This window comes from Nycticebus coucang, chromosome 1 (genome assembly GCF_027406575.1).
Source record: "Nycticebus coucang isolate mNycCou1 chromosome 1, mNycCou1.pri, whole genome shotgun sequence".
Taxonomy (NCBI): domain Eukaryota; kingdom Metazoa; phylum Chordata; class Mammalia; order Primates; family Lorisidae; genus Nycticebus; species Nycticebus coucang.
In genome coordinates this window covers 57707893-57735142 of record NC_069780.1, presented here as the reverse complement: position 1 = coordinate 57735142, position 27250 = coordinate 57707893, and positions in this window count along the sequence as shown.

Here is a 27250-nt window from a genome sequence, read left to right as displayed (position 1 = left end):
GTATTGGAAATGCACACTATGTACATTTCTCAACAACGAATGTATTGTACAGAAAATTCACTTTAGGAAAATTATATGACACAATAGCTGTGCTCACAGTGCATAAAATCCAGTTTCTCTACCCTAGAACTCCAGGAGGCTGAAGCAGGTGGATAGCTTGAGCTCAGAAGTTTGAGACCAGTCTGAGCAATATTGAAACTCTGTCCTGAAAAAACAGAAAAAACAGCGAGGTGTTGTGGTAGGTCCCTGGAGTCCTAGTTACCTGGGAAGCTGAGGCAAGAAGATCACTCAAACTAGAAGTTTGAGGGCTGTGAGCTATGACACCATGACACTCTACCCAGGGAGACAGAAGATCCGTCTCAAAAAAAAAAAAAAAATTCAATTTCTTAAAGTAATTGTGGTATTGTTCCCTTGTGCATTATGATTATTAAACACACATTTGTATTCATTAAAAAAAATCATAACTTAAAAAAAACGTAACTTGAAGTTCTTTGAACTTAGGTCACCATGCTGAGAGAGTATGCTTAGAAATAAATAATGGGTAGGCTTAGCAAATTCAGGTAGGTAAGATTGATCTTTTCCTTCTGCATTTAATAGATTGTTTTGAACATACAGATGTTTATGTAAGCTAAAAATAACTAATACCAAAAAACTCACAATACAGATGAATATAGTATAATAATAATCATAGATCCTTTCAGCATACCTCTAACTGATATCCTATCCTTCCTAACAGTGGTAACAAAAAGCAATCTTTATTTCAGACGCATTTTTTGAACATTAAATCTTTGCTAATTATTGTTGTAGGCTCTATATAAATGGTAATGGACAAGTGAAAAAATAATATTTCCCTGTTTAAACTTGTAGTTTATTGCAAGGGAAAGTCATTAAAAATAACGACATTGATAAATATCAAATTCAAATGCTGGTAATTGTGATGAAAGCAAAAAGCTGACTTTTATGAAAGAGACTATGAATTGAAGTTAGGAGGACAGAGAAAGTGATTTTGAAAGGATAATCAGGGTAATAATTTCTTAGAAGTGCTTTTTCCATCAGGTTATAATTACTTCTTAAAAATTAAGGTGACCAAATAGATGGTATAAAACTTGGGAAAACTGGATGAAACTAGATCAAACAGTATTTTTTTTTTTTTTTGTAGAGACATAGTCTCACTTTTTCACTGTTAGTAGAGTGCTGTGACATCACAGCTCACAGCAACCTCAACCTCTTGAGCTTAGGCGATTCTCTTGCCTCAGCCTCCCGAGTAGCTGGGACTACAGATGCTCGCCACAATGCCCAGCTATTTTTTTGTTGCAATTTGGTTGGGGCTGGGTTTTAACCCACCACCCTTGGTATATGGGGCCAGTGCCCTACCCACTGAGCAACAGGCACCACCCCAAACAGTATTTTTTATGGCACATGTTGAAGACCAGAGAATCCCCAGACACTTTTTAAGCAGTGGAGTTACCATTATATGATTCACATTTTAAAAGATCAATTCACCCAATGAGAAAATAGACATATATTGAAAGAGCTGATATGTGCAAAAACAGAGACCAATAAGGAAATAAATGCATTGGACCAAGGGAAAGATCATTATCATCTTCTAAACTAGTGTGGTGGGAATAAAAATAAAAGGAATCAATGGATCAAATGTAGGACCTATTGACAGATTGTGGACTTACAGAAGCAGATTTTCAGATTAATGAATGAAAACTCTCAATGAATTGAAATATTTCTGGAGAGGTGTTAAAATTGCACCTAGGTGGAGCATCCAGTGATCATGAATGTTTGTCCAGATATGAAAGTGAAAGAGAGTTGATGTTTGGTTTTGTCACCAGGCTAATATAGTAGTTTGGAGGTGTAAACAGCAATTATAGGAAGTACAAATTTTGTCCTTCAATTGAGGATGAAAAATGCATCAATTTCTACAGAACTAGACTTGAATAATAGGAATTTCAATAAATGTGGAATAGAAAAGCTTTTGGATTGTTTCAGAATTAAATTACAGCAAAGTAGTCATAAAGTGTCAAATAGATTGAATTTTCATTCTTCCTGAACAACAAAAACTTATCTTTTAAGTATGGCAGAATCTTTGTCCATATAGACAAATTCTCCAAGCTATTTGGCAAACCTTACTCAAGAATGTACTTTCTAAGGGGGGCACAATAGAAAACATTGTCCAACATGTCTTGTCAAGTCTTTAAATGCTCATTAATGCTCAAGTCTGAACTTGCTTGCTATTTCCAGAATGGGCAGTCATTTTGCACTTAAAATACTATTCAGACTTTGATTTCTCATCCATTCACTCTGTATGAATGTCTAGCTTTAGTTTTAGGACTGATTATGTGTTCCTTCTTTGTAGCTTACATGTATTTCGGATATGAATGACTAATAACTTGTTTTCAGCAAATATCTACTGAGCATCTTCAATATCCTGACTTATAAAAGTATTGAGGTACCCCCACAAGCAGAAATGATTGTTGGTAGTCATCTACATTGTAAGTGAGTGTTCCAGTTTTCCATGTTAATTAAAATTAATTTAATTTTGTTTTTTCCTCATTCACTATAAATGGCCTATAACTTTAAAAAGTTAAATTATATGTGTATCAATGGATAGAACATGTCTTCTCCTAAGCATACAAACATCACTTGAAGAATCATGTTACACCTATGCGTTTTAATACAACACCTAATGTCATATGAGAAAGATAGTGGTTAATTCTCAATAAGATATTTATGTATTGATAAATAGTCTGTGGTGGTGAAACTCAAGGAGAACCAAAAGTAGGCTTTGAAATACTTTTTAAGGTTAATATTTACAAAAAATTTGGAAATTTGCTTGCTTAGAAGCTCCAATATCTGAAATAAAATTATGAAAAGATACTATAGTTAAATAAAGGCATTTCACTAAGTCTGGTCATTTTTGCTAGTGAAATTAGATGGAAAATGTCATTTTTACCTATTCTATGCTACTAAGGTCACAAAATCTTATTTTTTCTCATAACTCTAGCCTTTAGGTTGTCTTATATTCTTCCTGAAGAATGTAAGAGGGATTCTAATATTGGAATGGATAAAGTGAAGTTGCCGAGATGTAAAAGGATGAAGTGGGTAGAAACTAAGAGTGAGCGCTAGGAGCTGATCTTGATTCCTAACAGCAAAGTAGAGACCTGAGTGCTACAACTGTAAAGGAAAGAATTCTGTCCACGGCCACGTGACCTGGGGAGAGGGTCAAGCTTTCATTGAGGTTAAAACCCCAGAGAAGACCTAGGTTTCAGCCTTGTGAAATCCAATGAAAACAGCTCATTATATGTTCATATAATGAAATATATACTTATTTCTCACAGCCTCTATTTTATCTTAAAACATCACTTCTTTGTAATTAAGTATAGTTTTGATTATCTCTTTCCCCTCAAAGACCACAATCTTTGTCTCTTTCATACTTTCATTTCTGACTTCAGTGGCATGCATGGACTCAATGCATATTGCTTGACTGGCCCAACACTGAGTTTTAAATGAATTTCCTAAAAAGGATTAGTTAATATTTGACGAATACATATAAGGATGTATCAATTATTTAAAAATACATAGGATGAATTAAATGGCTGTTTTGAAAATCATTTCATTTAAAACACAGGAGCAAAGTAAAATAAAGTACTTAAGAATGATCAGATACTTAGGCCAAAATTTAACTGAAGAAGTAAGCTATTTGTACATTGACAACCAGAAAACACTGATGAAAGAAATTAAACAAGACATAAACCAATGGAAAGACACCTCATGTTTATGGATTGGAAGACTCAAAATTATTTTCAATTAAACACTGATTTTGTTTTTTAGTATAGAGTGCCATCTATATTTTAAGGTTATTTTTGCAGTTCCTAGCAACAGTAATAAAAGAAAATGGTGAAAATAGTAATTTCTAAGAGCATTAATAAGTCATTTATCTATTTGCTTATCTCTATAGTTACCAAAACTGTTCTTGGGAATTTATCTATTTTATTTTGGAGGTTACAAAAACATTGAAATATGCAAAGAAATGTGATAAAATGCCTGATATTTTTATTTTGCATTTTTCCTTAAAAGTTTTTCTAAAACACAAATTATCTTTTGTTCAATGCAAGATTTAGTTGCCATATTCAGCTATAAGTCATTTTTATTTTAACCTCCTCATTGTTAACTAAAATGAAATTTGTCAGCAATTAAATCCATTGGCATTGAAATATTTATGCTTTTAAAGTTAAAAAAATAAAAAAAAAACAGAAAAGCATGCATTATTCACAATAGACACAAGAAATATTTGTTAAATATCTTTTGCAATATTAAAAATTCTCCTACGTGGACATACCTCATTAAATACACATAGTCAATTTTTAGATTGTATCAACTAATGTATTTATTCATAAAACATAACCAGCCTAAAGCATGACAGGTGTTGGCTAAGTGTAATATTTAATATCAACTAGATTGGCTAGGGAATTTTCCCTTATACCATTCATTCAACATTCAGCATTCAATAATTATTTATTGAGAACCTGTGAAGTGCTTCAGTTGCTTAGAATATAGTACTAAAAATGAGAAGATATGATTAGTCTCATGATGTGTGTATATTTAATGTGCTGTAAGGTCTTTATGAAATGTGCCTTAGGGTGGTCCACATGTGTGTGTATATATATATATATATATATATATATATATATAAATGGAATATGACACTATTACCAAAGTAAAAATATAGCAAAGAATGGGAAAAATAGACTTTGGGTAAAATGATCAGAGAAGCTGTTTAAGCAGAGACCTTAACGTAATTGATGAACACTTAAGTGATAACCCAGTAAACTAAGTGAAGATCTATCTTACTGATAGAAGATCTAGCAAGCAAAAGGGCCCGGTTTCAAAAAATATTTTTAAAGAATATATTAATGATATTAATATTAAATAGTACATATCTATAAAGTTTTTCTCTTTTATCCATGTTTTGTCAAACATCAAGGTTCTTGATCCTTTTATGTGCAACTCTGCTTCTTAAGCATTTCTGATCACCTTCAAAATCCTATTATATCTGTCTTTTTATCTGTACTGTGTTCATTTATGCAATATTTGTCCTACAATATCTAAAGGTTATAGTCAGACCGCTGCCTGGAGCTGTGGTCCCCAAGTCAGAAGCTCCTCTTACTCAATTGAAGCAAAAATGTTGTGGGTTTGTATGTGTTTTCTGAGAAGAACCAATTAAAAATTTTTAATATAGATAACAAAGGCGATTCCTATGATCTAAGGAGAGGCCTTTTATAAAATTTTTCAAGAATCTTCAAAATATTTTTAATCTATTTACACTAGTCTATATGCATACATGCATATCATGAACGCTGTGCAGGCCTCTGTGATAGGCAGAGAAGTGCAAAGGCAAAAGTCAAAGGAGACTTTCTAACATTGGAGCTTATTATATTTCAGTGTGTTCAGCTTCAAATTTTCTTGGAGAGTTTTTCTCCCAAATGGATTCACCATCTGATGCTAAGAACTTATAAAATATCAATAGAGCAAACTTCTTAGCGATCTATCATCTCACAGATCTTTCTTTCACAAATATGCAAATTTTTCCGATTACCAGATTTACATCCTTCTGTTAGCTTGTAAATGAGTCCAGAGGGAAATAACTCAAAGCAATATCTTTTAGAGTTTCTCATTATTCTTTTATCAGTCATAAGAAACTAAATTAATTAGCTATATTTTAATATGTAATATATTTAATGCATCATTCACCACTCACATGCACAGACATCCAGAAAATGTTGTCTGCAGGCCGTCTCTTAGTCTCACTATTCCAAATGATTAGACTGATGGACAGGAAACTAAATTGTCAGCAGAATTGTTCACATTTTTCCTTAACAATTTTAAATATGTTATGTGTGCGAGGCTTTGTGGTAGATACTGGGAAATAAAGATAAAGATAAAATAGTTTACTTCTCTTTGGAAATGACAATGTATCTGTGAAGACAATTGAAGAGCTAAAAAAAATGACTAGATGCGGTGTTATGGGAATAATAACCAGGATAAGTATAATGACCAGGTCACTACGCCTGTCTTTCTACCTCCAGTCTAGTGTGTGCTTATCACGGAAACTGCACGTTAGAGTTCTAAACAAAAGTTCTTTGGCGCTGGCTGGTTTTGAAAACAATTTTAAAAAATAAAGAGCACCTTCTTCAATTCGCATTTTGATAGAGAATATTACATGCATATTGATTGGAATCAAATGGAATATTCATGTGAGTGGGCTTATATTTTAATATTTTTCTTTTGTAAAGATACTACCTTTATTAGATAAAGAAGTCAAGACTCTCAGAAGAAGAGGGATATTTCCACTTAGTGTTAGTTACAACTGAGGGTACAACAGATAGGGAAACTGAAGGTGTTAGTTTTTAGACCAACACCAGAAAGTGCTCAATTAATTAACCTGGTTTATTACAGTCAGGAAGAGGGGGCGAGTATACTTTAGGTTAGGGCAACTGAATGAAAACCTGTAAGTACAAGACTTTCCTTATTAAGCTAAACAAATTCACAAGGAAAAATACTGGAAAGATGATCTTAAAGTGACAAGGGGTAGCTGACACTGATATTGTTCTCTTGAGTTCTGTACTTTCTGTGAGTTTTCTCACTATTTTGTGCTTCTGTCATTATTGAACTTGTCCCTCAGGATTCTATAGTGTCTTTCACACTACGACAGTGGAATTGTGTAGGTGCAACAGAGATCATATATGTTTTTCACAACACAAAAAATATTTACCATCTGGCTCCTTACAGAAAAAGTCTGCCCTTACTAAGTGGTGCTATTGGTAGGACCCTGGAAATAAAATGATCACTAAATGTATCTTGGAGATGAGATACCACATTTAGAGGTTCATAGCATGTCAGTATCTGAGAAATTTTATTCACAATACTTATAGGAGGTCAGCAAGCACACAGTAGATCTTCACCTTTTCATACAATTATGTATAGATTTTTATCTCTATTTTAAAACAGACAGAAGTTTCAACAAAATCCCACTGACAGTATTTAGTTATCAAATTACATGTTTTTCAAAAGGCAAATATTTTTCCATTTCCCTTATAATAATTATGAATTGTATGTTGAATCAATCGCAAACTCAAAAAATTATACATTATGCCTGCTTACATTATGAGATTAATGCCCAGTTAACCTGATCAAACTGTAGATGTGGAAAAACTGAGTGACACTGACAGATTATTAGGAAATACATACAGGTATTAATTTAGTATAGAAAATACATACAGGTATTAATTTAGTATAAACTTTTAAAAACCGAAAATGTTACTTGGACAGTAAAATAAAATGACAGATTTCATTAACACCTACAAGTTTTCATTTTCCTAAAATCATTTGGATTGAGAAATTACAGTTTCTCCCCATAGTATATATTGTAGCCTATGAAAGTAAGCTTGTTTTCATTAAGAAGTTACTTTGAATATAATTTTTCATATTTTCTGCCTCCTGCTTGGACTTTATCTAACTACTGTAATCTTAGAAAAAAAACACAGATTTCAAACAAATCATAGAGTAAGTCAGTCTTTGTTCTGCTTCTGTGTTTTCTTTTTCTCTAATGGCCAAAAATAATTGGCTTCTTCATTGTTGATAAACTACATCATGTACCTCCTTGAAAATGTTTTCATTTATAAATCTCAGGTCTACTCTCAAACATCATTTGATGATGGTACTATTATACCATTCATTGACTCCTTTTGACATTGCAGTATTTTTGTTTTATATCTCTCATATAAAAATGATAGAGAAGACAGAAATGTACATATAAAAATCTGACAGATGGGCAGTGTCTGTGGCTCAAAGGAGTAGGGTGACGGTTCCATATACCGGAGGTGGTGGGTTCAAACCCAGCCCCAGCCAAAAACTGCAAAAAAACCCCAAACAAAAACAAAACAAAACAAACAAACAACAACAAAAAAAAACTGACAGATGGATAGAAGCATAAAGGGATAAGTAGATAGGTGAACAAGTTAGTAAGAATAGATGGATGGATAGATAGAAAAAAGATAGATAAAAGATATAGCTATTTAACAACCAAAATGGAAGTTAGGAAGTTAGGATGTAAACATAAAAATCGAATATATCCGGGACCAGTTTTACAAAAACAAAACTGTCTCAAATTCAAGTAAAGAGGATGGTTCTTACACTCATATAGAACAGTGTGTGTAAATTTGTTCTTATTCACAGTTTTCAATTTCCTGAAATGCATGTCCCTCTTGTTTATATGTTCAAAACCTTCTAGCGTTCAATGCCCACATCAAAAACATGAAACTTTTTGAAATTCCTCAGTTAAATTTTATCTTCTCTCCATTTTTATCTGTATTTACCCCCTCCTATCCTACTAGTGTACTTTATCTTTTACGTATATAATGCACGTTACAATTGCACACAAGCTTTATGTCCACCCTGTATCAGATCTCTTTTCCTTATTAGAGCACGTGCTATCTTGCTTATTTTGTTTCCTCTACAGAACACATTGCAAAACTGAAACAGTCAATAAATGTTGGGTTGGAGGCACATCGAAGTTTGAGGAAGTAAATACACTTTCTTCCACAAAGGGGAGAAAATGAGATATTTTCTTATATTTCTGTTGTGCTTTACAACAGAACCTCATGTTCTGAACCAGCCGTCATAAACATTTGCTGTATTCTTCACAATATCGTGTTCTACCACAAATTGTCTATACTTTTGTATGGTGTTTTTTTGAGAAACCATAGCAACTAGCATAGCTAGTGTTGCATTAATCTTAAAGAAAAATAATTTGTTAATCTAAGTATACATAAAGATGGCGAGATAGTATGCCAAACAATGGCACAGAGCAACCGCTTAATAAGTTCTTCATTTCCGATGTGTTATGTTTCTTCCTATTTCATGTCCAGGGGCAGAGCACGCTCGGAGAAGGCCATCTCTACCACTGACAGAGAGTTAGAAGACATATCCATTCTTTAGGCAAAATTGGTCATATCATATTTCAGGGAAAAATACAAACAAAACTGACAACATTTAGGAGAGAATGAAAGTAATTCATGGCAGGAGGAAGGTGAGAAAAAAGAAGTAAAGGGAAAGATCTTCATTAATTGTTTTTGTCTTGTGTTTCTGGGGAAATTGTTGCCTTCTTTTTCTAGGAGAAGTCAAAACAAAACAAAGCAAAAGGAGAAGATATCCAAACACATGTATTTATCAAGGGGTTTTCCCTCTGCCAGCAGTCCTTGCATGACAAGAAAATTTTATAAGTAAAACAAGTACAAATGCTCTTGAAGCCAAACAAATAAATTCAGAAATCTATATATGCATGCATATATACATTATATATATAAATTAATGTATACACTTATAATGTACAAATATATATATACACATTTATATAATATGAAGTAGAAAGTATACATGCATATAGATTTAACCAAATATAAGCATGTATACATATACATATGTGTATATATGTATATAAATTTTATATATGATTATACCTGAATTAGCCTCACTTTCTAAGACTTCTTTCTAATCTTAAAACAGACTACATTATTTAAAACTCAGTGAAATAAGTAAATATTGTAGGTTGTTAGTATGTGTGCTAAACTCTTTTGTGGTGATAACATAATTACTATTATATTCTTAAATGAAATGCAGAAAAAAAATCCTGATATCAGTAGTGTGGACCCTTGTTGTCAGTTGCACTTGCATTTTAACTCTACATATTTATGATAAATAATGCTAGATGAAACACATTTACTACAAAAGGAATTTTTAAAAGATTTATAGACTATTAATGAGGCACATAAAAGTAAAAGGAAAATTGTACCATAAACTGGATTTTAGGTTAAAATTCTAAATTGGCCTTGAATCTACAGATTTAACTTTCATTGTATTACTTATTCTTAGTTTTCTTATACTACGTGTATTACTAAAGGTGCTAAATTAAATAGTTTGTAAAGTTTAATACCTTCCTAGGAATTTTGGCATTGTTTTATAAATGATTTGAGGTTAAAATTTATCTGTTCAAGTATTATAATAATTTATGCTTGGGACCTTTTCTTATACATGCTGGAATAGATTGTGTATAAAAATTTGAACCATAATAGACTAGAAGAGAACAAAAACCCAGTTGGTTAAAACCACTTTTTTATGCTATTGGGGAGAAAGACCTGCATATTTTTGTTATCAGGGACTACAAGGCAAGATATCTTGGGTCTGGTATAATATTTTTGTTATAATTTAGGGCTTTTTAGAGTATTCATTAAGAATAAATTAAGGGAAAAACAACTTATAGACAATTCCTGACTTACCAGTAAGCTGCTTACCACAATGTCTTTTATTGTTGGGATCTCATTATATTATACTTTAATTAGTTACTCATAGATTCTCAAAAGATAACAGTATTTTAAGAGATGGGTTATCCATAATTGCTAATTGCCTTTACCCAAAGGAAAAAGTAAATTTCCTTGCATTTTTGGGGCCAGAGACAGTTCTATAATTTGGAGCAAAGCAACCTCTGAAGTTATGCTGTTCCCCTCTCACAGAAAGTGGAAGACGTGAGCGTTATTTTCCACGATGATTACATTTCATAGAAATGTCTCCCAAGTCCTTATGACATCTCTGGGGTTTAAAGCTTGTAACAGTGCATTAAAAAAAGTTTACATCTCAAAGCGTCAGAGACAGGATTTATAATTACAAATTTTCTATATTCTATGAAAAAAAGCATTCAAAGATCTCAAGTCGAGGAAAAGTATATCTAAAGTTTAGTCAAGATGAGGGCACTCTAAGACCCTCTTGGTAAGTATTAATGGGCATTATTCCATAGATTAGAAATAGTACCTAATCAGCTTAATTTTCTCTAAATTTTCACCTAATTTAGCCTTATTAGTGTGGCAGCTTAATAACATACTTATTAATAGAATCAATTTTAACTAAAAACATCAAGGTAAATGTGAATGACCAAGGTATTGGACAGCACACACTGACTTACTTACTTCTACTATTATAACAACAAATAGCTTTTTAATGCCTATTTTTGTTACTACATGACTTTTTGTAATTGCAAAAAAGAAACAAATGTTAGTCTAATAGTTATGAGAAGTAATTAAACTGATATTGTTCTTGTAGCATCTTTTGGAACTATCAGGTTCCCTGGAACTAATTATATTCAGAAGGTCACCAATAGAAACTTGAGTTTAAAACCCCGATCTATTGTGCATAAAAAAATCAGAATTTATCCAATTATTCTAGCAGATTGTCTTACTTAGTAATACTTATAGCTGTACAAAATGAATAGTTAGGTGGTTTTCAAATATAACAACTTCTCAAAGAAAACATTATTTATGATCATTCATTATATTGCCATTTTGAGAATATGATTGGAAAGCTTACAAACTATAATATATTCTTAGGCTAATAATTTGTTTCTCAAAATGTAGAATGTAATGAACTAAGCTATGTGATACTTAACAATACTTAATGTAGCTTAGTTGCTATGTCATAATATCAATAAAACAAGGAACCTCATGACTGAACTTATAATTACTAGAAAAATGATTCACAGATTCTTTCCTGCCAGAGAGCACTGTGCTGAAAATCGTTAAGATTCACTTGTAACATTTGAAACATGCAGATGCCATTCAAGTCAAATCTTAGCTTCCCTCTTGAATTCATTAGGCAGAAATGAACATTTCAAATAAGTGAGGCAAAATATCTTATTGATTCATTTCCTCAATACAATATACATATGTAGGTAGATGAACAAAGGGCAGGGAAAATTTTATATGTACATATGCAAAGTAGTCATTCTATTTTCTATACTTATACTCAATATTATACATAATTTTGCACATTTTTAAAATTTTTAGTGAATGACTATGAATAATCTTGAATTACCTACTAAATAAGACAATTATTGAATATGAGAGCAATAGGAGATTCTAGCATATTGCTGTGGTATATGCTAACAAAAGTTTATTAAAGAAAAATTTTCTTATGAAACTTACTCAACTCACTAAAGATCAAATCGAGTTATAAAATGTGAAAAATATACAGAAAACCACCTATTTTTTTAGTATTGACAATAAAAATAAACCAGGTAGATTTGAAAGTTCTCCATGTTAAAGACATCTATTTCATTCCAATTTGCTGAAAGTCAGTTACATTTCTAAGAGTTCTTAAATATTTCATCAAAGTCATGAATGTGTAACATCATTTTTCGAATGAAGTAAAAATGTTTTCTAATCTTATAAGAAATTTCTTTCAACAGTAGATTTTTCTTTCACTTCCTGCTGATAAGTAGAGCTGGTCCGTGTTTGTTAGAACTTGCTTTACACAGTTTGTTTCGATGCTAAAAGTAGATTTTTATCTATGTTTTAAAAGTAGACTTATATCTACATTTCCATTTTAACTTAGCTATAGTTTTGCAAGTCTGAATTTATGAAGAGCTAAAGAAACAGTGAAGAAGAGTTCATTTACTGTACTAGCTTAATATATGTCAGCACAAAGTGTTTTTTTTCTTTATTTCCTCAAACAAGTAGCAGCTTTATAATATATTTGTATTACATTACATTCATTTTATACATATATATTCATGCACATACTAGAGATAGTTATTTCCTGCTGATTTAAAGGCATGGGAAAGAAATTAATGAAATACAATAAATAAGAGGCCTAAGGTTATTTTGAATATACAACTATCTCATACTCTATTACTATAAAGAAAATGTAGATTTCAAAATAATTTTTGCCATTTTTACGTTTAAAAATCAGCAGTTTTATGCAGAGCTTATTAGGTGTGTTATTATACTTATCCAAGCTACTTGCATATACTTCAATCTATTTTTATGTAATGACATACATTTTCTAGTAATGTTATCTCCTTAAAAACAATGAAGTACTACAGTTAACCAAAAGTTATATGTAATTAATTTTGATGTTGAGTCTTTTGAATGTCAAAAATTTTGTTTTTACATTAAACAAAAAAATTAAAAAAATATTTTAATAATTTTTTAATAAAAAATTATAAAATAAAAAATAAAATATTATTTTTCCAATGTTAAATACACAAATGCAAAATTACTTTTACATTTTTTTTTATTAAGAATGGTCATGTGTAGAATCCAGAGTCATCTCACCTCAAGTGTAAAATGGATTATAGCAGAAATAATAATTTGAATTTTATATTCAATCACAACTTCATAAATTAGAAAAAATTATCAATTTGTCATCATTAATTCAATTTTGGTTTTCTAATTGGAAATTAGAAAAATACCTTTCACTATGATTATTCTAATCATTTATTCAATAGTTAAAATTAATGAAGTAATCACTTTAATACTATGTGAAGCAATTATTTTATTTTACATCTAATATGAAGTTATTTTAAAAGTTTTTTTAGCTTCTTTTTTAATTTCAGCAAAATGATTGATAATTTAACTTTATATCCTTATTAAATATTTCTCTTTAAATTCTTGGCAGACACTTAACTATATTATTGCCAGAATGATTATCTATGCTTTTAGTACTTCACCTACACATGACACCTATTATCAATAAATGAATAAATGATAAATTGATATATCAAGTTATAATTGGAAAATATTTCTTCATTATTTTAATTTTTGAAGATTGTTACTTTCTAGATTGGGTAAAACTTAATTTTATGTAAAGATTTTCTCTATATTTCTCCTTTTATTCTTTGGTATCAATAAGACCAAAAATAAATTTATTTAATTCACTTCATGACTCTACCCCTGTAGATAAATTAATACAAACTATATGACAACATCTGCTACAGAATTTAAGCAGTGCTGCATTTTAAGAATGAAGCACTAGGTAGCAATTGCTGTAATCAGCAATGTGAAGGAATTAGAAACTTAGGGATGATAAGATAGGAAAGAGGCATTGGATAAACCAAATGTATGACTCCTGAAATTACGTTAAAACATAAGAAAGAACATGGATCTTCTGAGTAATGATATGATATCCTTTCATGAAAGAGTAAAGTGTTTCTCTGTTCTTTCTTGTTTTATTTTTGTTTTTCCAGTTAGAATTCTACCTCATTTCCGGACGCTATATCACCTAAATTTACAACACCATGTGACAGAGATGGAAAATGCTTGCTGTCATTCCCTAAATTCTATAATTGTGAGTTAGAATTTCCTAATTTTGTGTAAGAGAAAGTAGAAAGAAATTCAACTACAGTGGACCTTAATTCAAGTCATGACTCCAAACTTTAATAAGACAGTGGCCATTATACAACCAATTTTATTTTACAAAGGTGTAATTATATATTATGTCATAACAATTTTTTTTACATTTGTTTGAAGGTTGTATGGCTTTTAAAATATATTATAAATTTAAGGTCATTTTATTCTGAGCTGTCATGAAATAAACCTCAGATACCCCATGTTTCAAGATAATCTCTACAAAATACACAAGCCCTATGTATTATTTACACTAACTGTGTCCTGTGCCCTCAGTGACTGATCTGTCACTTAACACAGCTAAAGTACCATAATTCTCTAGCCATTCCCTTGTCTATTTGGTTTTGGATTCCTTGTAAATCTCCCACACTTGGTGTGTTACTAAGCCCCGAGTACAAGCTCAGTACAGGTTTTATAACAACCAAATAATTCTCTCAAGTTTTATATATTATAAAGCATTCTGTGTGCCTCTTCATTATTTTCTAAAGGAAGGACATAAAACTAACACAGAGCTATAATTATTAATTCATTAGTAATGACATTCAGAATGGGCAAGCAATATTTGATTACATGTCAGAAGTGTCGTTTCCAAGCCAGATTTAAATAATATCTATAATAATTTAGAATTCTATCTATACATTATAGATCTTGTGGTATTTTTATTTTAAATTTAGTAAAACAAAGGAAAATATTGTGTTGGACTAAATCATTGTTATCAAAAATGTGAGTTCCATTGTTATGTGCGGTATTAAGAGAATTTAATGCAAAAATATTTTAGGCAATGATATTTTTGTCCAACATTATTGGGACACACTGGACTGGATACAGACAAGAATTTGCTCTAACAGTTTAAGCACATGGAAGGATGTGAGGCTACACGGAGATCAGACATGACTTAGGTTTAGCTAGTGCTGACTGCCAGAATTATGAATAAGTCCATCTTAGACCTTCCACCCACCCAATCAACTGCATGAGGAGAAACCAGAATTGATCCTGGTTGAAAACCAACAACAGATGGGTTGGGGGGCTTTGTTATGCTGTAACAGATAATCAAAACCATGTTCTTACTAACTAACTATTAAAGAATGTTTTAAGCACTAAGTTATTTTGGTCTTCTATAAGAAAATGCTATATAGAATGGGTGGTTTATTATATAAATAACAGAAATTTATTTATCACAGTTCCTGAGGTGGGGGATTTCAAGATAAAGATGTTGGCATAACTGATGTCTGGAAAAGACCCACTTCCTAACAGTCAGCAGTTTTTCTTGCTGTAACCTCATGACGCAGGAGTTACGCTGTCCCTCAGGTCATTATGATAAGGGCTTCACTATCCTGACAGATCACTTCCCAAACACTCCTACCTCCTAACACCATCAAATTGGTGTTAGAATTTCAAAATAATTGTTTTCTTGAAGGGGTCAAAAATATTTATTCTTTAGCAGTAATTTATATATTCACTTATTTTTCACAACAATAAGGCTTGAAGGTGATATATTATTATCTCTGTTCTAGACATGAGAAATTAAGGCCCTCAGAAACAATAACTTGTTAAACATCTCCTTATTAGTAAGGACCAGAACCTGGATTCAAACCCATAATTTTATCTCCAGAGGTCTCCCCTAACTCCTATCACTCTATTTCCCATTAAAATGGAAAATGATTTTATTTTTGTTTTCAAATTCTCATTTAGAATTCATATTGATTACAATCAGTATCACTGACAAAAAATCAAGATAGCATTGTTAATGAATATTCAAAAATATGTTGCTATTCCTTCACACTCATCAAATGTAAACTTAGTCACATTCTTAAATATAAATGCATAACAATCACAGATAAATTTTTTAAGTTAATATGTACTATTGGTTATATGAAAGTTTTAAAAATCCAGATGCACTTAGAATATGATGAAATTTAATTACCCCATTCAGTAATGAAGAAATCTCTATACACAACACTTTGGGGTTTTGTTGAAATTACATGTTCTTTTATATTTAATTCACAATTTAAAGTAAAAATATAATAATTCAAAGATGCAATTGAGTGATTTCTTATAAGGTAAGCCTTTATAAAACACTTTGTTTGATATAATACTTCATTGAGCCTTCAGAACAACCCAAGGAGATAGACAAAATGACCATTCCTTTTGACCCCTGAGGAAAATTGGGTTAAAATAAGTTGTATAAATTGCCTATTGATAAAATACCTACTTTCTACCAGAGCTTGTAGAAATACCCACTGTCATGTATTGCAATACATAATTTTTGTCTTACTTTTCCATTTCTTATCTAATTACGATAAGAGCTCTTATTTATGGAACCTTTTATTTTCTAATATTTTGGGTAGAATAATTTATCGACCTCATTACTTATTACTATAACTACCAAGGAAGCTAGGTGTTAAAAAGAATAGAGCAAGATTAAAAAAAAATGTATGTTTTGCCTAAGATTAAGTCTAACATCTAACAGAAATGATACGTATCTATCTACACACATTACTCCCTACATAAGTTGAGGGTGAGACATCGTTTTCTTCATTATCATATATAACATTAATATTTCCTTCATTTATAACCAAATATGTCAAACTGATGTCTTTTTCACTTGTCTCCCTTTGGGGGAAGAAATGCTTTAAGTTTGGTCACTCCTTTCGGTTTATTTTTATTCAATATCAATTAATATATGCTTATCAAATAAGCAGCCCAAAAGAGGAAAACGGAAGACCCATCCCCTTTCATTTTATGATTCTTTAACAGAGGCACACCATTTATAATAAAAATTCAGCAATTATTAAATAATCATGTTAGTTTTCTTTGCCTTGTAATACATTTTAAATGTGTTTGGAAACCGAAATTGTAAAGATTTTATGACAAATTATGCATATAGCAAACATCAAATGCGTGTATATTTAGTCAAAGTGAAGTGAAATTGTAGGCAGTAAATTGAAAAAGTGGAAATTTCCTGACTAGAAATATTAATTTTTATCAGCTACTTTAAACATGCCTAAAGATTAGTCTCAACAAGCGCTGAAAGCAAGGCTACGTTGCATGTGCGTGATTGTCATATACATAGCATATTGTTTATTTAAATCTGAGTCTTAGAAGCAGTTTAACTTAAGTAAAAACAAATCCCTCCAACATGCCTTTGAGCATTTTAAGGTTTAATAAAGCCTAGCACAGCAATATAATTAACAGTAGCCATGATGTATAACAATGCCATGTTTTCTAGTGTAATAAACAGAAGGCTTATGCCAGATTGCTTGTTAAGGTACACACAGTATCTAAGACACCAGATGAAACAATCCCCTAGTAACCATGTAATGAGGTAAAGACATCTGTAACATAATTCTAGAACTTTTGAGTGTGAAGATTTAGCCTTTGTAACAGTACAGATGGAATTATCACTATCCCCATAGACAATGCAACTGGAAATAGATCAGCCTCCAGTCCTATTAGATCACAAAGAGATAAATCATGTTTTCCTTCAACAACAATGAAAAATAACATCATCAATGTTAATGGTAAATCTTAATGCAAATAAATACCACAATATCAAGGTGAAATACAAAGATTTCTCATAAGAAATAGGGCACATTGAAAGACACGGTAACTTTCATAAAATACTAATTTGATGGATAATTTTAGAGAAAGCAGCCATGTGAGTAACATATCTGCTATTCATTGTATCTAGAGAGACATAACTGTGCAGAAGTTACATGAGAAATTTATCCACAGCCATTTCAGATCATATTGTACAACAAATTTCCAATACTAAAAATTTTATGGTCATTAACTTATGAGTTTGGCAGGAAAAATAAAGAGATTGCATCATTTTGCTTTCTATTGTATTACCCTTATATTTGTGTGTGTGTTTTTTTTTTTTTTTTTAATTGGGGATTCATTGAGGGTACAACGAACCAGTTTACACTGATTGCATTTGTTAGGTAAAGTGCCTCTTATAATTGTGTCCCATGAATAAAACATATGTATTGGAAAAGTTAAAGTATTTTCAAAAATCTGCCTACATATTTCTTTCTTTACAGGAACTATTCGTTAAACTACTAAAAATGTATAGTACAGTTATAAGACCTTTTTTCATTTTAAACCCAATGCTCAAAATGTGAAAATAATATTCTATATTTATCTATTTACTTCTCTACAATTTTCTTTATAACTTGCACATGTTAATAAAAAGTGTGATTTTCAAAAATAGAGTAACCAATAATTTAAGCTTCCAATTAAGGATGTTAGAGAAATAGCAAGTCAAATCCAAGTAAGTAGTAAGAAAAAAATAATAAAAATTACAGCAAAAATCAAGGAAAACAAAAAATCAAGAGGAAAAATCAACCAAACCAAAACTGAATTCTTGCAAAAAATAAATAAAATTGATGACGTTTTAGTAAGGTTGTTTTGCAATTTTTGGCCAGGGCTGGATTTGAACCCACGACCTCCGGCATATGGGGCTGGTGCCCTACTCCGTTGAGCCACAGGTGCTGCCCTCTAGTAATTTTAACTAAGAAAAAAATCGAGAAGTCACATATTACTAATATCAGAAATAAAAGAAAGGCATCATTTCAAATCCCATGAGTGCTGAAAGAATAAGAAAAAAGATATTATGAACAACTCCTACAAATTTGATACTTAAATGAAATGGACCAACTTCTTGAAGATACTTGCTGCCAAACTCACAGAAAGAGAAACAGATAACCTGAATAAATTTGTATCTATGAAAGAAATTAAATCAATTATTTAACACCCTTCCCAAACAGAGAGCACCAGGACAAGTGAATTCACTAATGAATTCTAAAACATTTAGGAAAAAAATGATTCTGCTCATTCCCCATAATCTCTTCCAGAAAACAGAAACAAAGAGAATATTTCTAAACTCATTCTTTTTTTTTTTTTAAATATGGTTAATTATTATGGGTACATAATAGTTGCATAGTGGTATAGGGCATATGTGACATCTTGATACAGGCATATAATGTGAATTAATCAAATCAGAGTAATTGGAGCATACACTATCTCAGACATTTATCATTTTCTTATGTTAGGAACTTCAGTTCCATTCTTTTACTTAATTTAAAGCATATCCTAACTTATTATTGATTATAGTCACTTTGTTGTGTTATTAAATATTATTTATTCTTTAATTCTCTAACTTTATTTTTGGATAAATTGTAAAATATATTTTATGTAAGAATGTTTTTATTACCTCTCTGCCTATAGAACTGTTTTGGATGAAAGATCTAGGTGAGAATAGGAGATGATTATGAAAATATAAAACTTTGGTTCTTGTTTGAAGCAACATACTTAAAAAAAAGAAAAACCTACTGGCCTGGCATTTGGGGAGGTAGGAATAGCAGGAGGGCATTCATGATCTTTTATTTTCCAAAACCACTTCTGAAAGCTTTCTCTTCCTTCTGGAAAACAAAACAAAACAAACAACTCTCAGCCTAGCCTTTCCAGACTGCTGTGAACACATTGAGTTCAAAGTGACTGCTGAGAGTAGGATCACACCTGGCAATGCTGACTGTGAAACAGCAGGGAGTGACCTCGGCCCCTGGACTTGCTATAGAGAACACCTCCAGATGTCAGCCACACTCCTGAGGCTGATGAACTAATGTCAGGAACAAATACAACTGCTTGCAATGTTATACAGTCCCTTTGAAATCAAGGACTAAATTAAATTTTCAAAGGAGACGGACAACCCCATGGTGCAAGGCCACCACCGGGGTCCTATTAACCTGACTGAATAATGTATACACTGATTCTCGGGTGCCCCAACTTTGTAAACTCGCTGTTTCTAGTGGGACAACATATGCCATCTAAAATTGTACTTTGATATGTATATCCTGACCATTATGACCTAGTCCCCCATCCTAGGAAGCTTTCCTATCAGCTTTAGCTTACTGGCCAAAGCTGTGCTGTGATTGAAGTAATGCTTCAGGTGAGAGTTTTAAAAAAATGATCATGCAAAAAATAAGGTGATCAGCCTCCCAGATCTCTAGAAAAGTTTGTAATGAGCTGTGGGACATCTGTCCTTTGGCTTGATGGTGGCTGGGCTTGGGGTCATGTTTGCTCTTTTAGGCAAGTCTGAGTGGCCTGCTTCAAGTTGACTTTAATCATCATGTTGGTCAGCCATTGTCTCAGACAAATTACCAGTGTGATTACAGCCCTTTAAGTGTAAGGGTACTGATTCCATTGTGAGATATCTGATGCTTCATGCTTAGACTCTGAAGGATCAAGTGGTGGAGCTGAGGAGTTACCTACAGGCCCAAATCCCACACACAGTACTCCCAAATTCAACGTGTGATCTTTTAGGCCCAACCATAGACAATTACAGAGACTTTGCTAGTAGGCCTCATAGAGATACGCCCTCCCCATATCAAACTTGGTACACAGCCAGTGCATTATAATTTTCTGGAGAGAGTTACAGTCAAGAACTCAGTCACTTAGTAGCCAGCCATGTTTATGTACATATCTGCATTCTCAATCTGGGAGCCTCTTTTTGGGAGATCTCTGTGTTATAGAGCCTTGGCTGAGGCTACCTTCAAGTACCATAGCAGAGACCAGCTTGTTAGAGAATGAGTTGGGCTTAACGGAGGCATTTTCCCCCGCCCCATTTTGACCCAGATATTTCCACCCCCAGCCCTTCTTCCTTTCCCTTCCTGCTCCATCCCTGGATCCATGAAATAGAAGGGTTCTTTTCTTAGCACATTAAGCAGTAATTTCCTTCTTCTAGGCTTCAAATCATGTGGCAAAACCTTGTCCAGTGGCATTCTATTGGGAAAATATGGAGCATTAAGGAACTACTACTTTTATTTTTCTTCATATCTCTTTTATCTGTATTATTCCAGTAAGTGAATATAGTTTTGTTACTTTTTATTGTCCTAATTGACCATTTAACATTACACACTGACAAATGACTAATTCTGGAATTTAAATGGAATGCAAAGGATAGTCATTAGCCACAGTAACTGTGAACTTGTGGTATTGGCCCAAAGATAGATCAAACAGAATACAGAGTCTAGAAATAGATTCACATTTGTTGCAGCATATTATTTACAAATGTACACTGACAACATAGTTGAAAGAAGATAATCTTTTCAACAAATGGTACTGTAACAGTTGGATAATCTTTTAAAGTATCAGAGGAAAAGAAGGAGAACGAAAAGAAAGAAGAGAAAAAGGAGGTAGGGGAGGGCGAGAAGGAGAACAATTTAAAAAATTTTTTTTTCTGTGTACATTCTCCTTTTTGGTACATTGCCCTGCATATTCTAGTCACCCTGCTTTTTCTGTACTCTCAGAATTATCACTTGAATTCAGGGCACCCAATGAAGTCTTCTTTGGTGAAGAGTGCATGTCAGAATACTTCAGTGGAGAGTCATATCTTGATGTGCTTGTATTACTAGTAATAATGATTTTGCAAGCTTGAAACCAATATTCAATTATTAGTCGTAAGCAGATTAGAAATTACATTAGGAATGTTGCTGAGGTGGTCCCAGAATGCTCATCAGTCAAGGTTCTCCCACCCATTTCCTGTCCAGATCTTCCTGTGGGCAGTCACCCAGTGCCTCCTGGATGGTGCCCATGGCATCTGATGCTCCCCCTCTGAGGCTCCTTCTCCCTCCCCTCTACTCCCAGGAATTACTTAACTCCTATTCACAAGGAATCACAGGAGGAAGCAATTGCTCTGTCTTCTCCTTCCCCAGCCCTAGGAGGGGGGTGATGTGAGGGCTACTGCTGGAAAGCTGAGTCCCATGAGGTGTTGTGCACCTGAGCATTTAGGACTGCAGCAGCTAAAGAAACCCGTGATCAGCAGCCACAAATGTGGCTGTGCCTGCTCCCTGGTGCAATGTCTGCATAGACTCTGAGCAGCCTCCTGATCAGCCAGAAATCTGCAGTGATGGAGGGAGTCCCCTACAGGTTAAGCTATCTGCAGCTTTTGTCCCCTTAAAACCTGTGCCCTCATAGGCTGCTTGCATTTTGCTCTTTACCCCTGCCCCAGCGGCATAAATTCTACTGGAACACCCAGATTAATTTCTCACAGTAGGTGGTGCCATGTCCTGCTTGATTGAGTCAGTAGATTTGTAATAAGCTGTTTAAGTTTTCTCCCTGCCAGTGGTTGGTGTTTGCAGGGAGGAGTCACCTGCAGTGTTGTGCTTTGGGACCCAACCAACTCTAGCCCCACAGGAGAAGTCCTCGAATGAGCATTCTGGGACCACCTCAGCAACTGAGACAGGCTCATGCCTCCATGACTGAGTGTTAGCAGTCTTCAGATTGGGGGAAAATCCCCCTCCTCCAATTTGTGCTGATCTACCTCCTTAAACCCTAGATACATCTTTGAGGTTCTCCCTGCAACTAAGACTGAGGCTATAACCCTCAGGATCCAGGACTCTGGCTGGCCTGTGACACCAACCCTGAGATTCCAGAATCATGCCTGGACCTGAAGACCCAAGTCCCTCACTGCTGTAGGGCTCACAGAATGACTCCATGTCGAATGTTTCACCAGGTTCTGCCCAGACTTCAGTAGCCTAATGTCTGGATCTGGGACATGCAAATGACCACATTCTGGGCATTCAAAAACATGGCCTAGATTGACTCTCCCAGCTGTCAATGTCACCACCATTGGGTAACCCCAGGTAGAGCAATCTCTCACAACAACAAACTCTGTGGAATGGATTGAATCCAGCCCCCAACTCAAACTTCCAACAACAAACTGAGCAACAGCACATCATCCCACATGAAGATCATCCAGCACGACCTCAAAGTGAGGCATGGATAGTGGACTCCAAGCACAAGGAAACTGATGAAATAGCAAAATGGAATTCAGAATATGGATGCCAAATAAGATGAATGGAATTGAAGAGAAAGTTGAAAATCAACAGAAAAAAAAAAGCCAAAAAAGAAAAAAAAATTCAGTTTTAAAACCACAATGAAAACCAAGAGAAAAAAAAAAAGCCAAAAAAGGAAAAAATATATATTTCAGTATTAAAACCACAATGACATATCTCCGCACCCCTGTCAGAAGGGTCATTTTTAAAAAGTTAAGAAACAATTGATGCTGATGTCATTTTTTTTCTTTGCCAGACTGCAAATCAGCATAACCTCTATGAAACACAGTAAGATTATTCCCCAAAAGGCTAAAAGCAGACTTGTAATTAGATTCCACAATCTCACCACTTGGTATTTACCCCAAAGAAAATAAATCATTTTATCAGAAAGACACCTGCACTTGAATGTTTATAACAGCACAATTTATAACTTCAAAGATGTAGAATCAACACAAGTGCCCACTAGTTCATTAGTGGATTACAAAATAAATATGGTAACCTAGTACATGGTGGCAGGTGGGGGAAGGAGAAAGGGAAGGAGAGAGGGGAGTGGGAGGGCCATAGTGTGCGACACACCTTTTGGGGGCAGGACGCAATTATAAGAGGGACTTCACCTAACAAATGCAATCAGTGTAACCAGGTTCTTTGTACCCTCAATGAATCCCCAACAATAATACAATGGGCACACATAAGCACAGAAAGAATTAAAACTTTTGGAAGTCAACCAGGGGAGAGGATGAGGAAGGCATATAAATCTATCTAATGGTTACAGTGAACATTCAATTGAGGGACACACTTATGGCTATGACTCATAGATTATAAAAGTGATCTATATAAACCAAAGCGTTTGTACCTCCTTAACATTTTGAAATAAAAAAAAAATAGAATCCAGCTAAAATAAATTTAGTTAACCCATAAAGTCTAAAACCTTGATATGTTTGAAAGCCGTATGATGAAACAATATGAATGGCATGCAGAAAAATAACTATAAATCTTCTGGAATAACTATATAAATATTCATAATTTTCAGGAAAAATTTGTGCTTAAGTTTAAAAAGCTTACTACCTTATATGCAATTGCTATTTGCCAGATTTTAAATTTGTCTGAAACAAATACAAAGTCTGAAAATGTATTAAATCAAAACTCACCGTTTTGGAAAGGGAACTAAACTAATAATGAGTGACTTTAATTTTCCTGACTCAGTAATTGAAATATACAGCAAACACACAACACACACCATCATAGCTATTACAAGAGAATGACATAGAACATTTACAGTTGTGCAGGTCATTCTTGTTAGTAATCAAATATTTATACTTCCCTTTCCTGCTTCCTTTATATTACCAGCAAAATCTAATTTGCCCAAAAACTATTTAAGGTGCAGTCTATGTAAAGTAGACCACATTCAATGCTTTCTCTAACTTGTGTGTGTGTGTAAACATATAAGTTACAAGTGCAATTATGTTAGCTGTATAGATGGCCTACTGATCAACTCATGGCCTTGAGTTGACCCAATGTACTTATTTAGTAATTTTCATCATCCACCCTTCTTTTACTTTCTTATTCTGCCAAGTCTCCATTGCTGTCATTCCACTCTACAACAACGTATAGGTAATTTTAGCTTATCTATGAGTTAGAATATGCAGTGCTTGTCTTTCTGTGTCTGACTTGTTTTACTAAGGACAATGACCTGCAGTTCCATCAATGCTGCTGCAAAATGCATGATTTCATTCTGTGTGGCTGAGTAGTCCATGTTCTTTGTCCAATTCATTGTTGATGGACACTTACATGGATTCCTCATCTTGGCTAATGTGGCTAGTGCTGCAATAAACACATAAGGGCAGGTATCTGTTTGATATATTGGCTTATTTTTCTTATCTAGATACCTAGAATCCAATAGGATTGCTATATCAAACAGTAGTTTTATTGGGTGGCGCCTGTGGCTCAAGGAGTAGGGCGCTGGTCCCATATGCCGGAGGTGGTGGGTTCAAACCCAGCCCCGGCCAAAAAAAAAAACAGTAGTTTTATTTATAGTATTCTGAGAATGTGGCATACTATTTTCCTACAGGATGTACTAATTTACATTCTCACTTTATATAAAAGTTCCCATTTCTGTTCCCTTGGCAAAATCTGTTGTTTTTATCTTTTTCATAGTAGCCATTCTGGCTGGGGTAAGATGGGATTACAGTGTGGTTTCAGTTTGTATGCCCTCACTGATTAGTGATGCTGAGACTTTTTCTTATACCTACCTGTTGGTCACTTGTGTATCTTCTTTAGAAAATTACTACTCGTGTCCTACTTTGTAGGGAGAATATTATTTTTACTTTTGTTTTTGACTTGAATTCCTTGTATTTTCTGGGTATTAGTCCCCTGGCAGAAGCATAGTTTTCAATTATTTTCTCACATTCTGTAAGATTTTTATTTACTCTATTATTATTTATTTTGCTGTGAAGAAGCTATTAATTTTAATTAAGTCCTATTAGTCCATATTTGTTTTTGTTTTCTGTGCTTTTGAGGTCTTAGGTATAAATTCTTTGCCTAGACCTATGGTCAGAAGTTTTCCTTAGGTTTTGTTCCTAGTAGTTGATAGTTTGCATCTTACGTTTAAGTCTTAAATCCACCTTGTGTTGAGTTTTGTATGTGGTGAGGGATAAGGGTTAAGTTTGACTCATATGTATATAGCAATATGTTTCCAGGGCCATTTATTGAGAAAGTTGTTCTTTCTCTAATGAATGTTCTTTTCAGCTTTGCCAAAAATTAGTTACTGTAAATATATAGCTTTATTTCTAAGTTCTCTATTGTTTTGTGTTCCATTGGTCTCTGAACATATTTTTTACCAATACAGTAAGTTTTGCTTATTATTATTTTGTAATATAATTTGAAGTCATGCATTTTTCACCAGATTTCCTCGTTAGAGCATAAGTTTTTATAGTAATCCTGAATGCTATTTTGAGTTTCTTTGGAGTTTCTTTGGATGGTTTGATGCCTACATTTTCGTTTCCTACAGAGGTTGTCTGAGTTACTTCTTTTCTGCTTCTAGTAAATCTAAATCTAGGTAGTCTGCAATTGCATTTGTCTCTAAGAATTAACTTTACATAGCATTGATCCTTTGATTCTTTTCTTGCTTTACATTTCATTGAATTTTTCTCTCATCTGTGTTATTTCTTGTCTTTGTCTAACTTTGAGTTTGGCTTTTTTCATTTTTCATTTCGTGAGATGTGACATCAGTTGTTAATTTGTGATATAGGCATTTAGCACTGTTAACTTCACTCATAGCACAGCTTTTATTGTATCACAGAGACACTGGATGCTTGTGTCACTTTTCTTGTCCAGTTCAAAATAGGTTTTTAATACCCATCCTCATATCATCATTGACTCAATTATCATTCAGCAGCAGATTTTTTAATTTTCATGTGTTTGTGAAGTTTTGAGAGTTTCTCTCAGAGTTAACTTCCTATTTTATTTTACTGTGTTCTGAAATAATCCAAGGCATGATTTTGATTTTTTAATTCACAGATTTTGGAATATGTCCTGAGAAGAATGTAAATCCTACAGTTTGGGGGCAGAATGTTTTGTAAATGCCTGGTATGTCTATTTGTTCTAGAGGCCCATTTAACCCAGTGTTTCATTATTGATTTTCTGCTTCAGCAGTCTGCCTACTTCTGTTGATGGAGTGTTAAAGCACCTGGTTGTTACGATATGCTGTTTATTTTTGTCTTTAGATCTAGTATAGTATATGTTACATAGCCAGTTGCTCCCATGTTAGGTACACATATTTAGAATTTTTATATATTTTTATTGAATGATACCTTTATCATCATGTAATGAATACTTTTGTCTTTTTCTTTTCTTATTTTTTGTTTAAAGTCTATTTTATCTGATATAAGAAGGGATAATCTAGGTTGCCCCACAGTGGCTCACACCTATAATCCGAGCACACTGGGAGGCTAAGGCAGGAGGATCACTTGAGCTTATTAGTTCGAGCAAGAGCAAGACCCTCTTTCTATAAAAAAGAATAGAAAAATTAGTTGGGTGTGGTGGTATGCACCTGTAGTCCCAGGAACTTGGAAGGCAACATAGTCACTTGAACCCAGAAATTTGAGATTATTGTGAGCTAGGTTGATGCCACTGCACTCTAGCCTTGGGCAACAGAATAAGAGTTTGTCTCAAAAA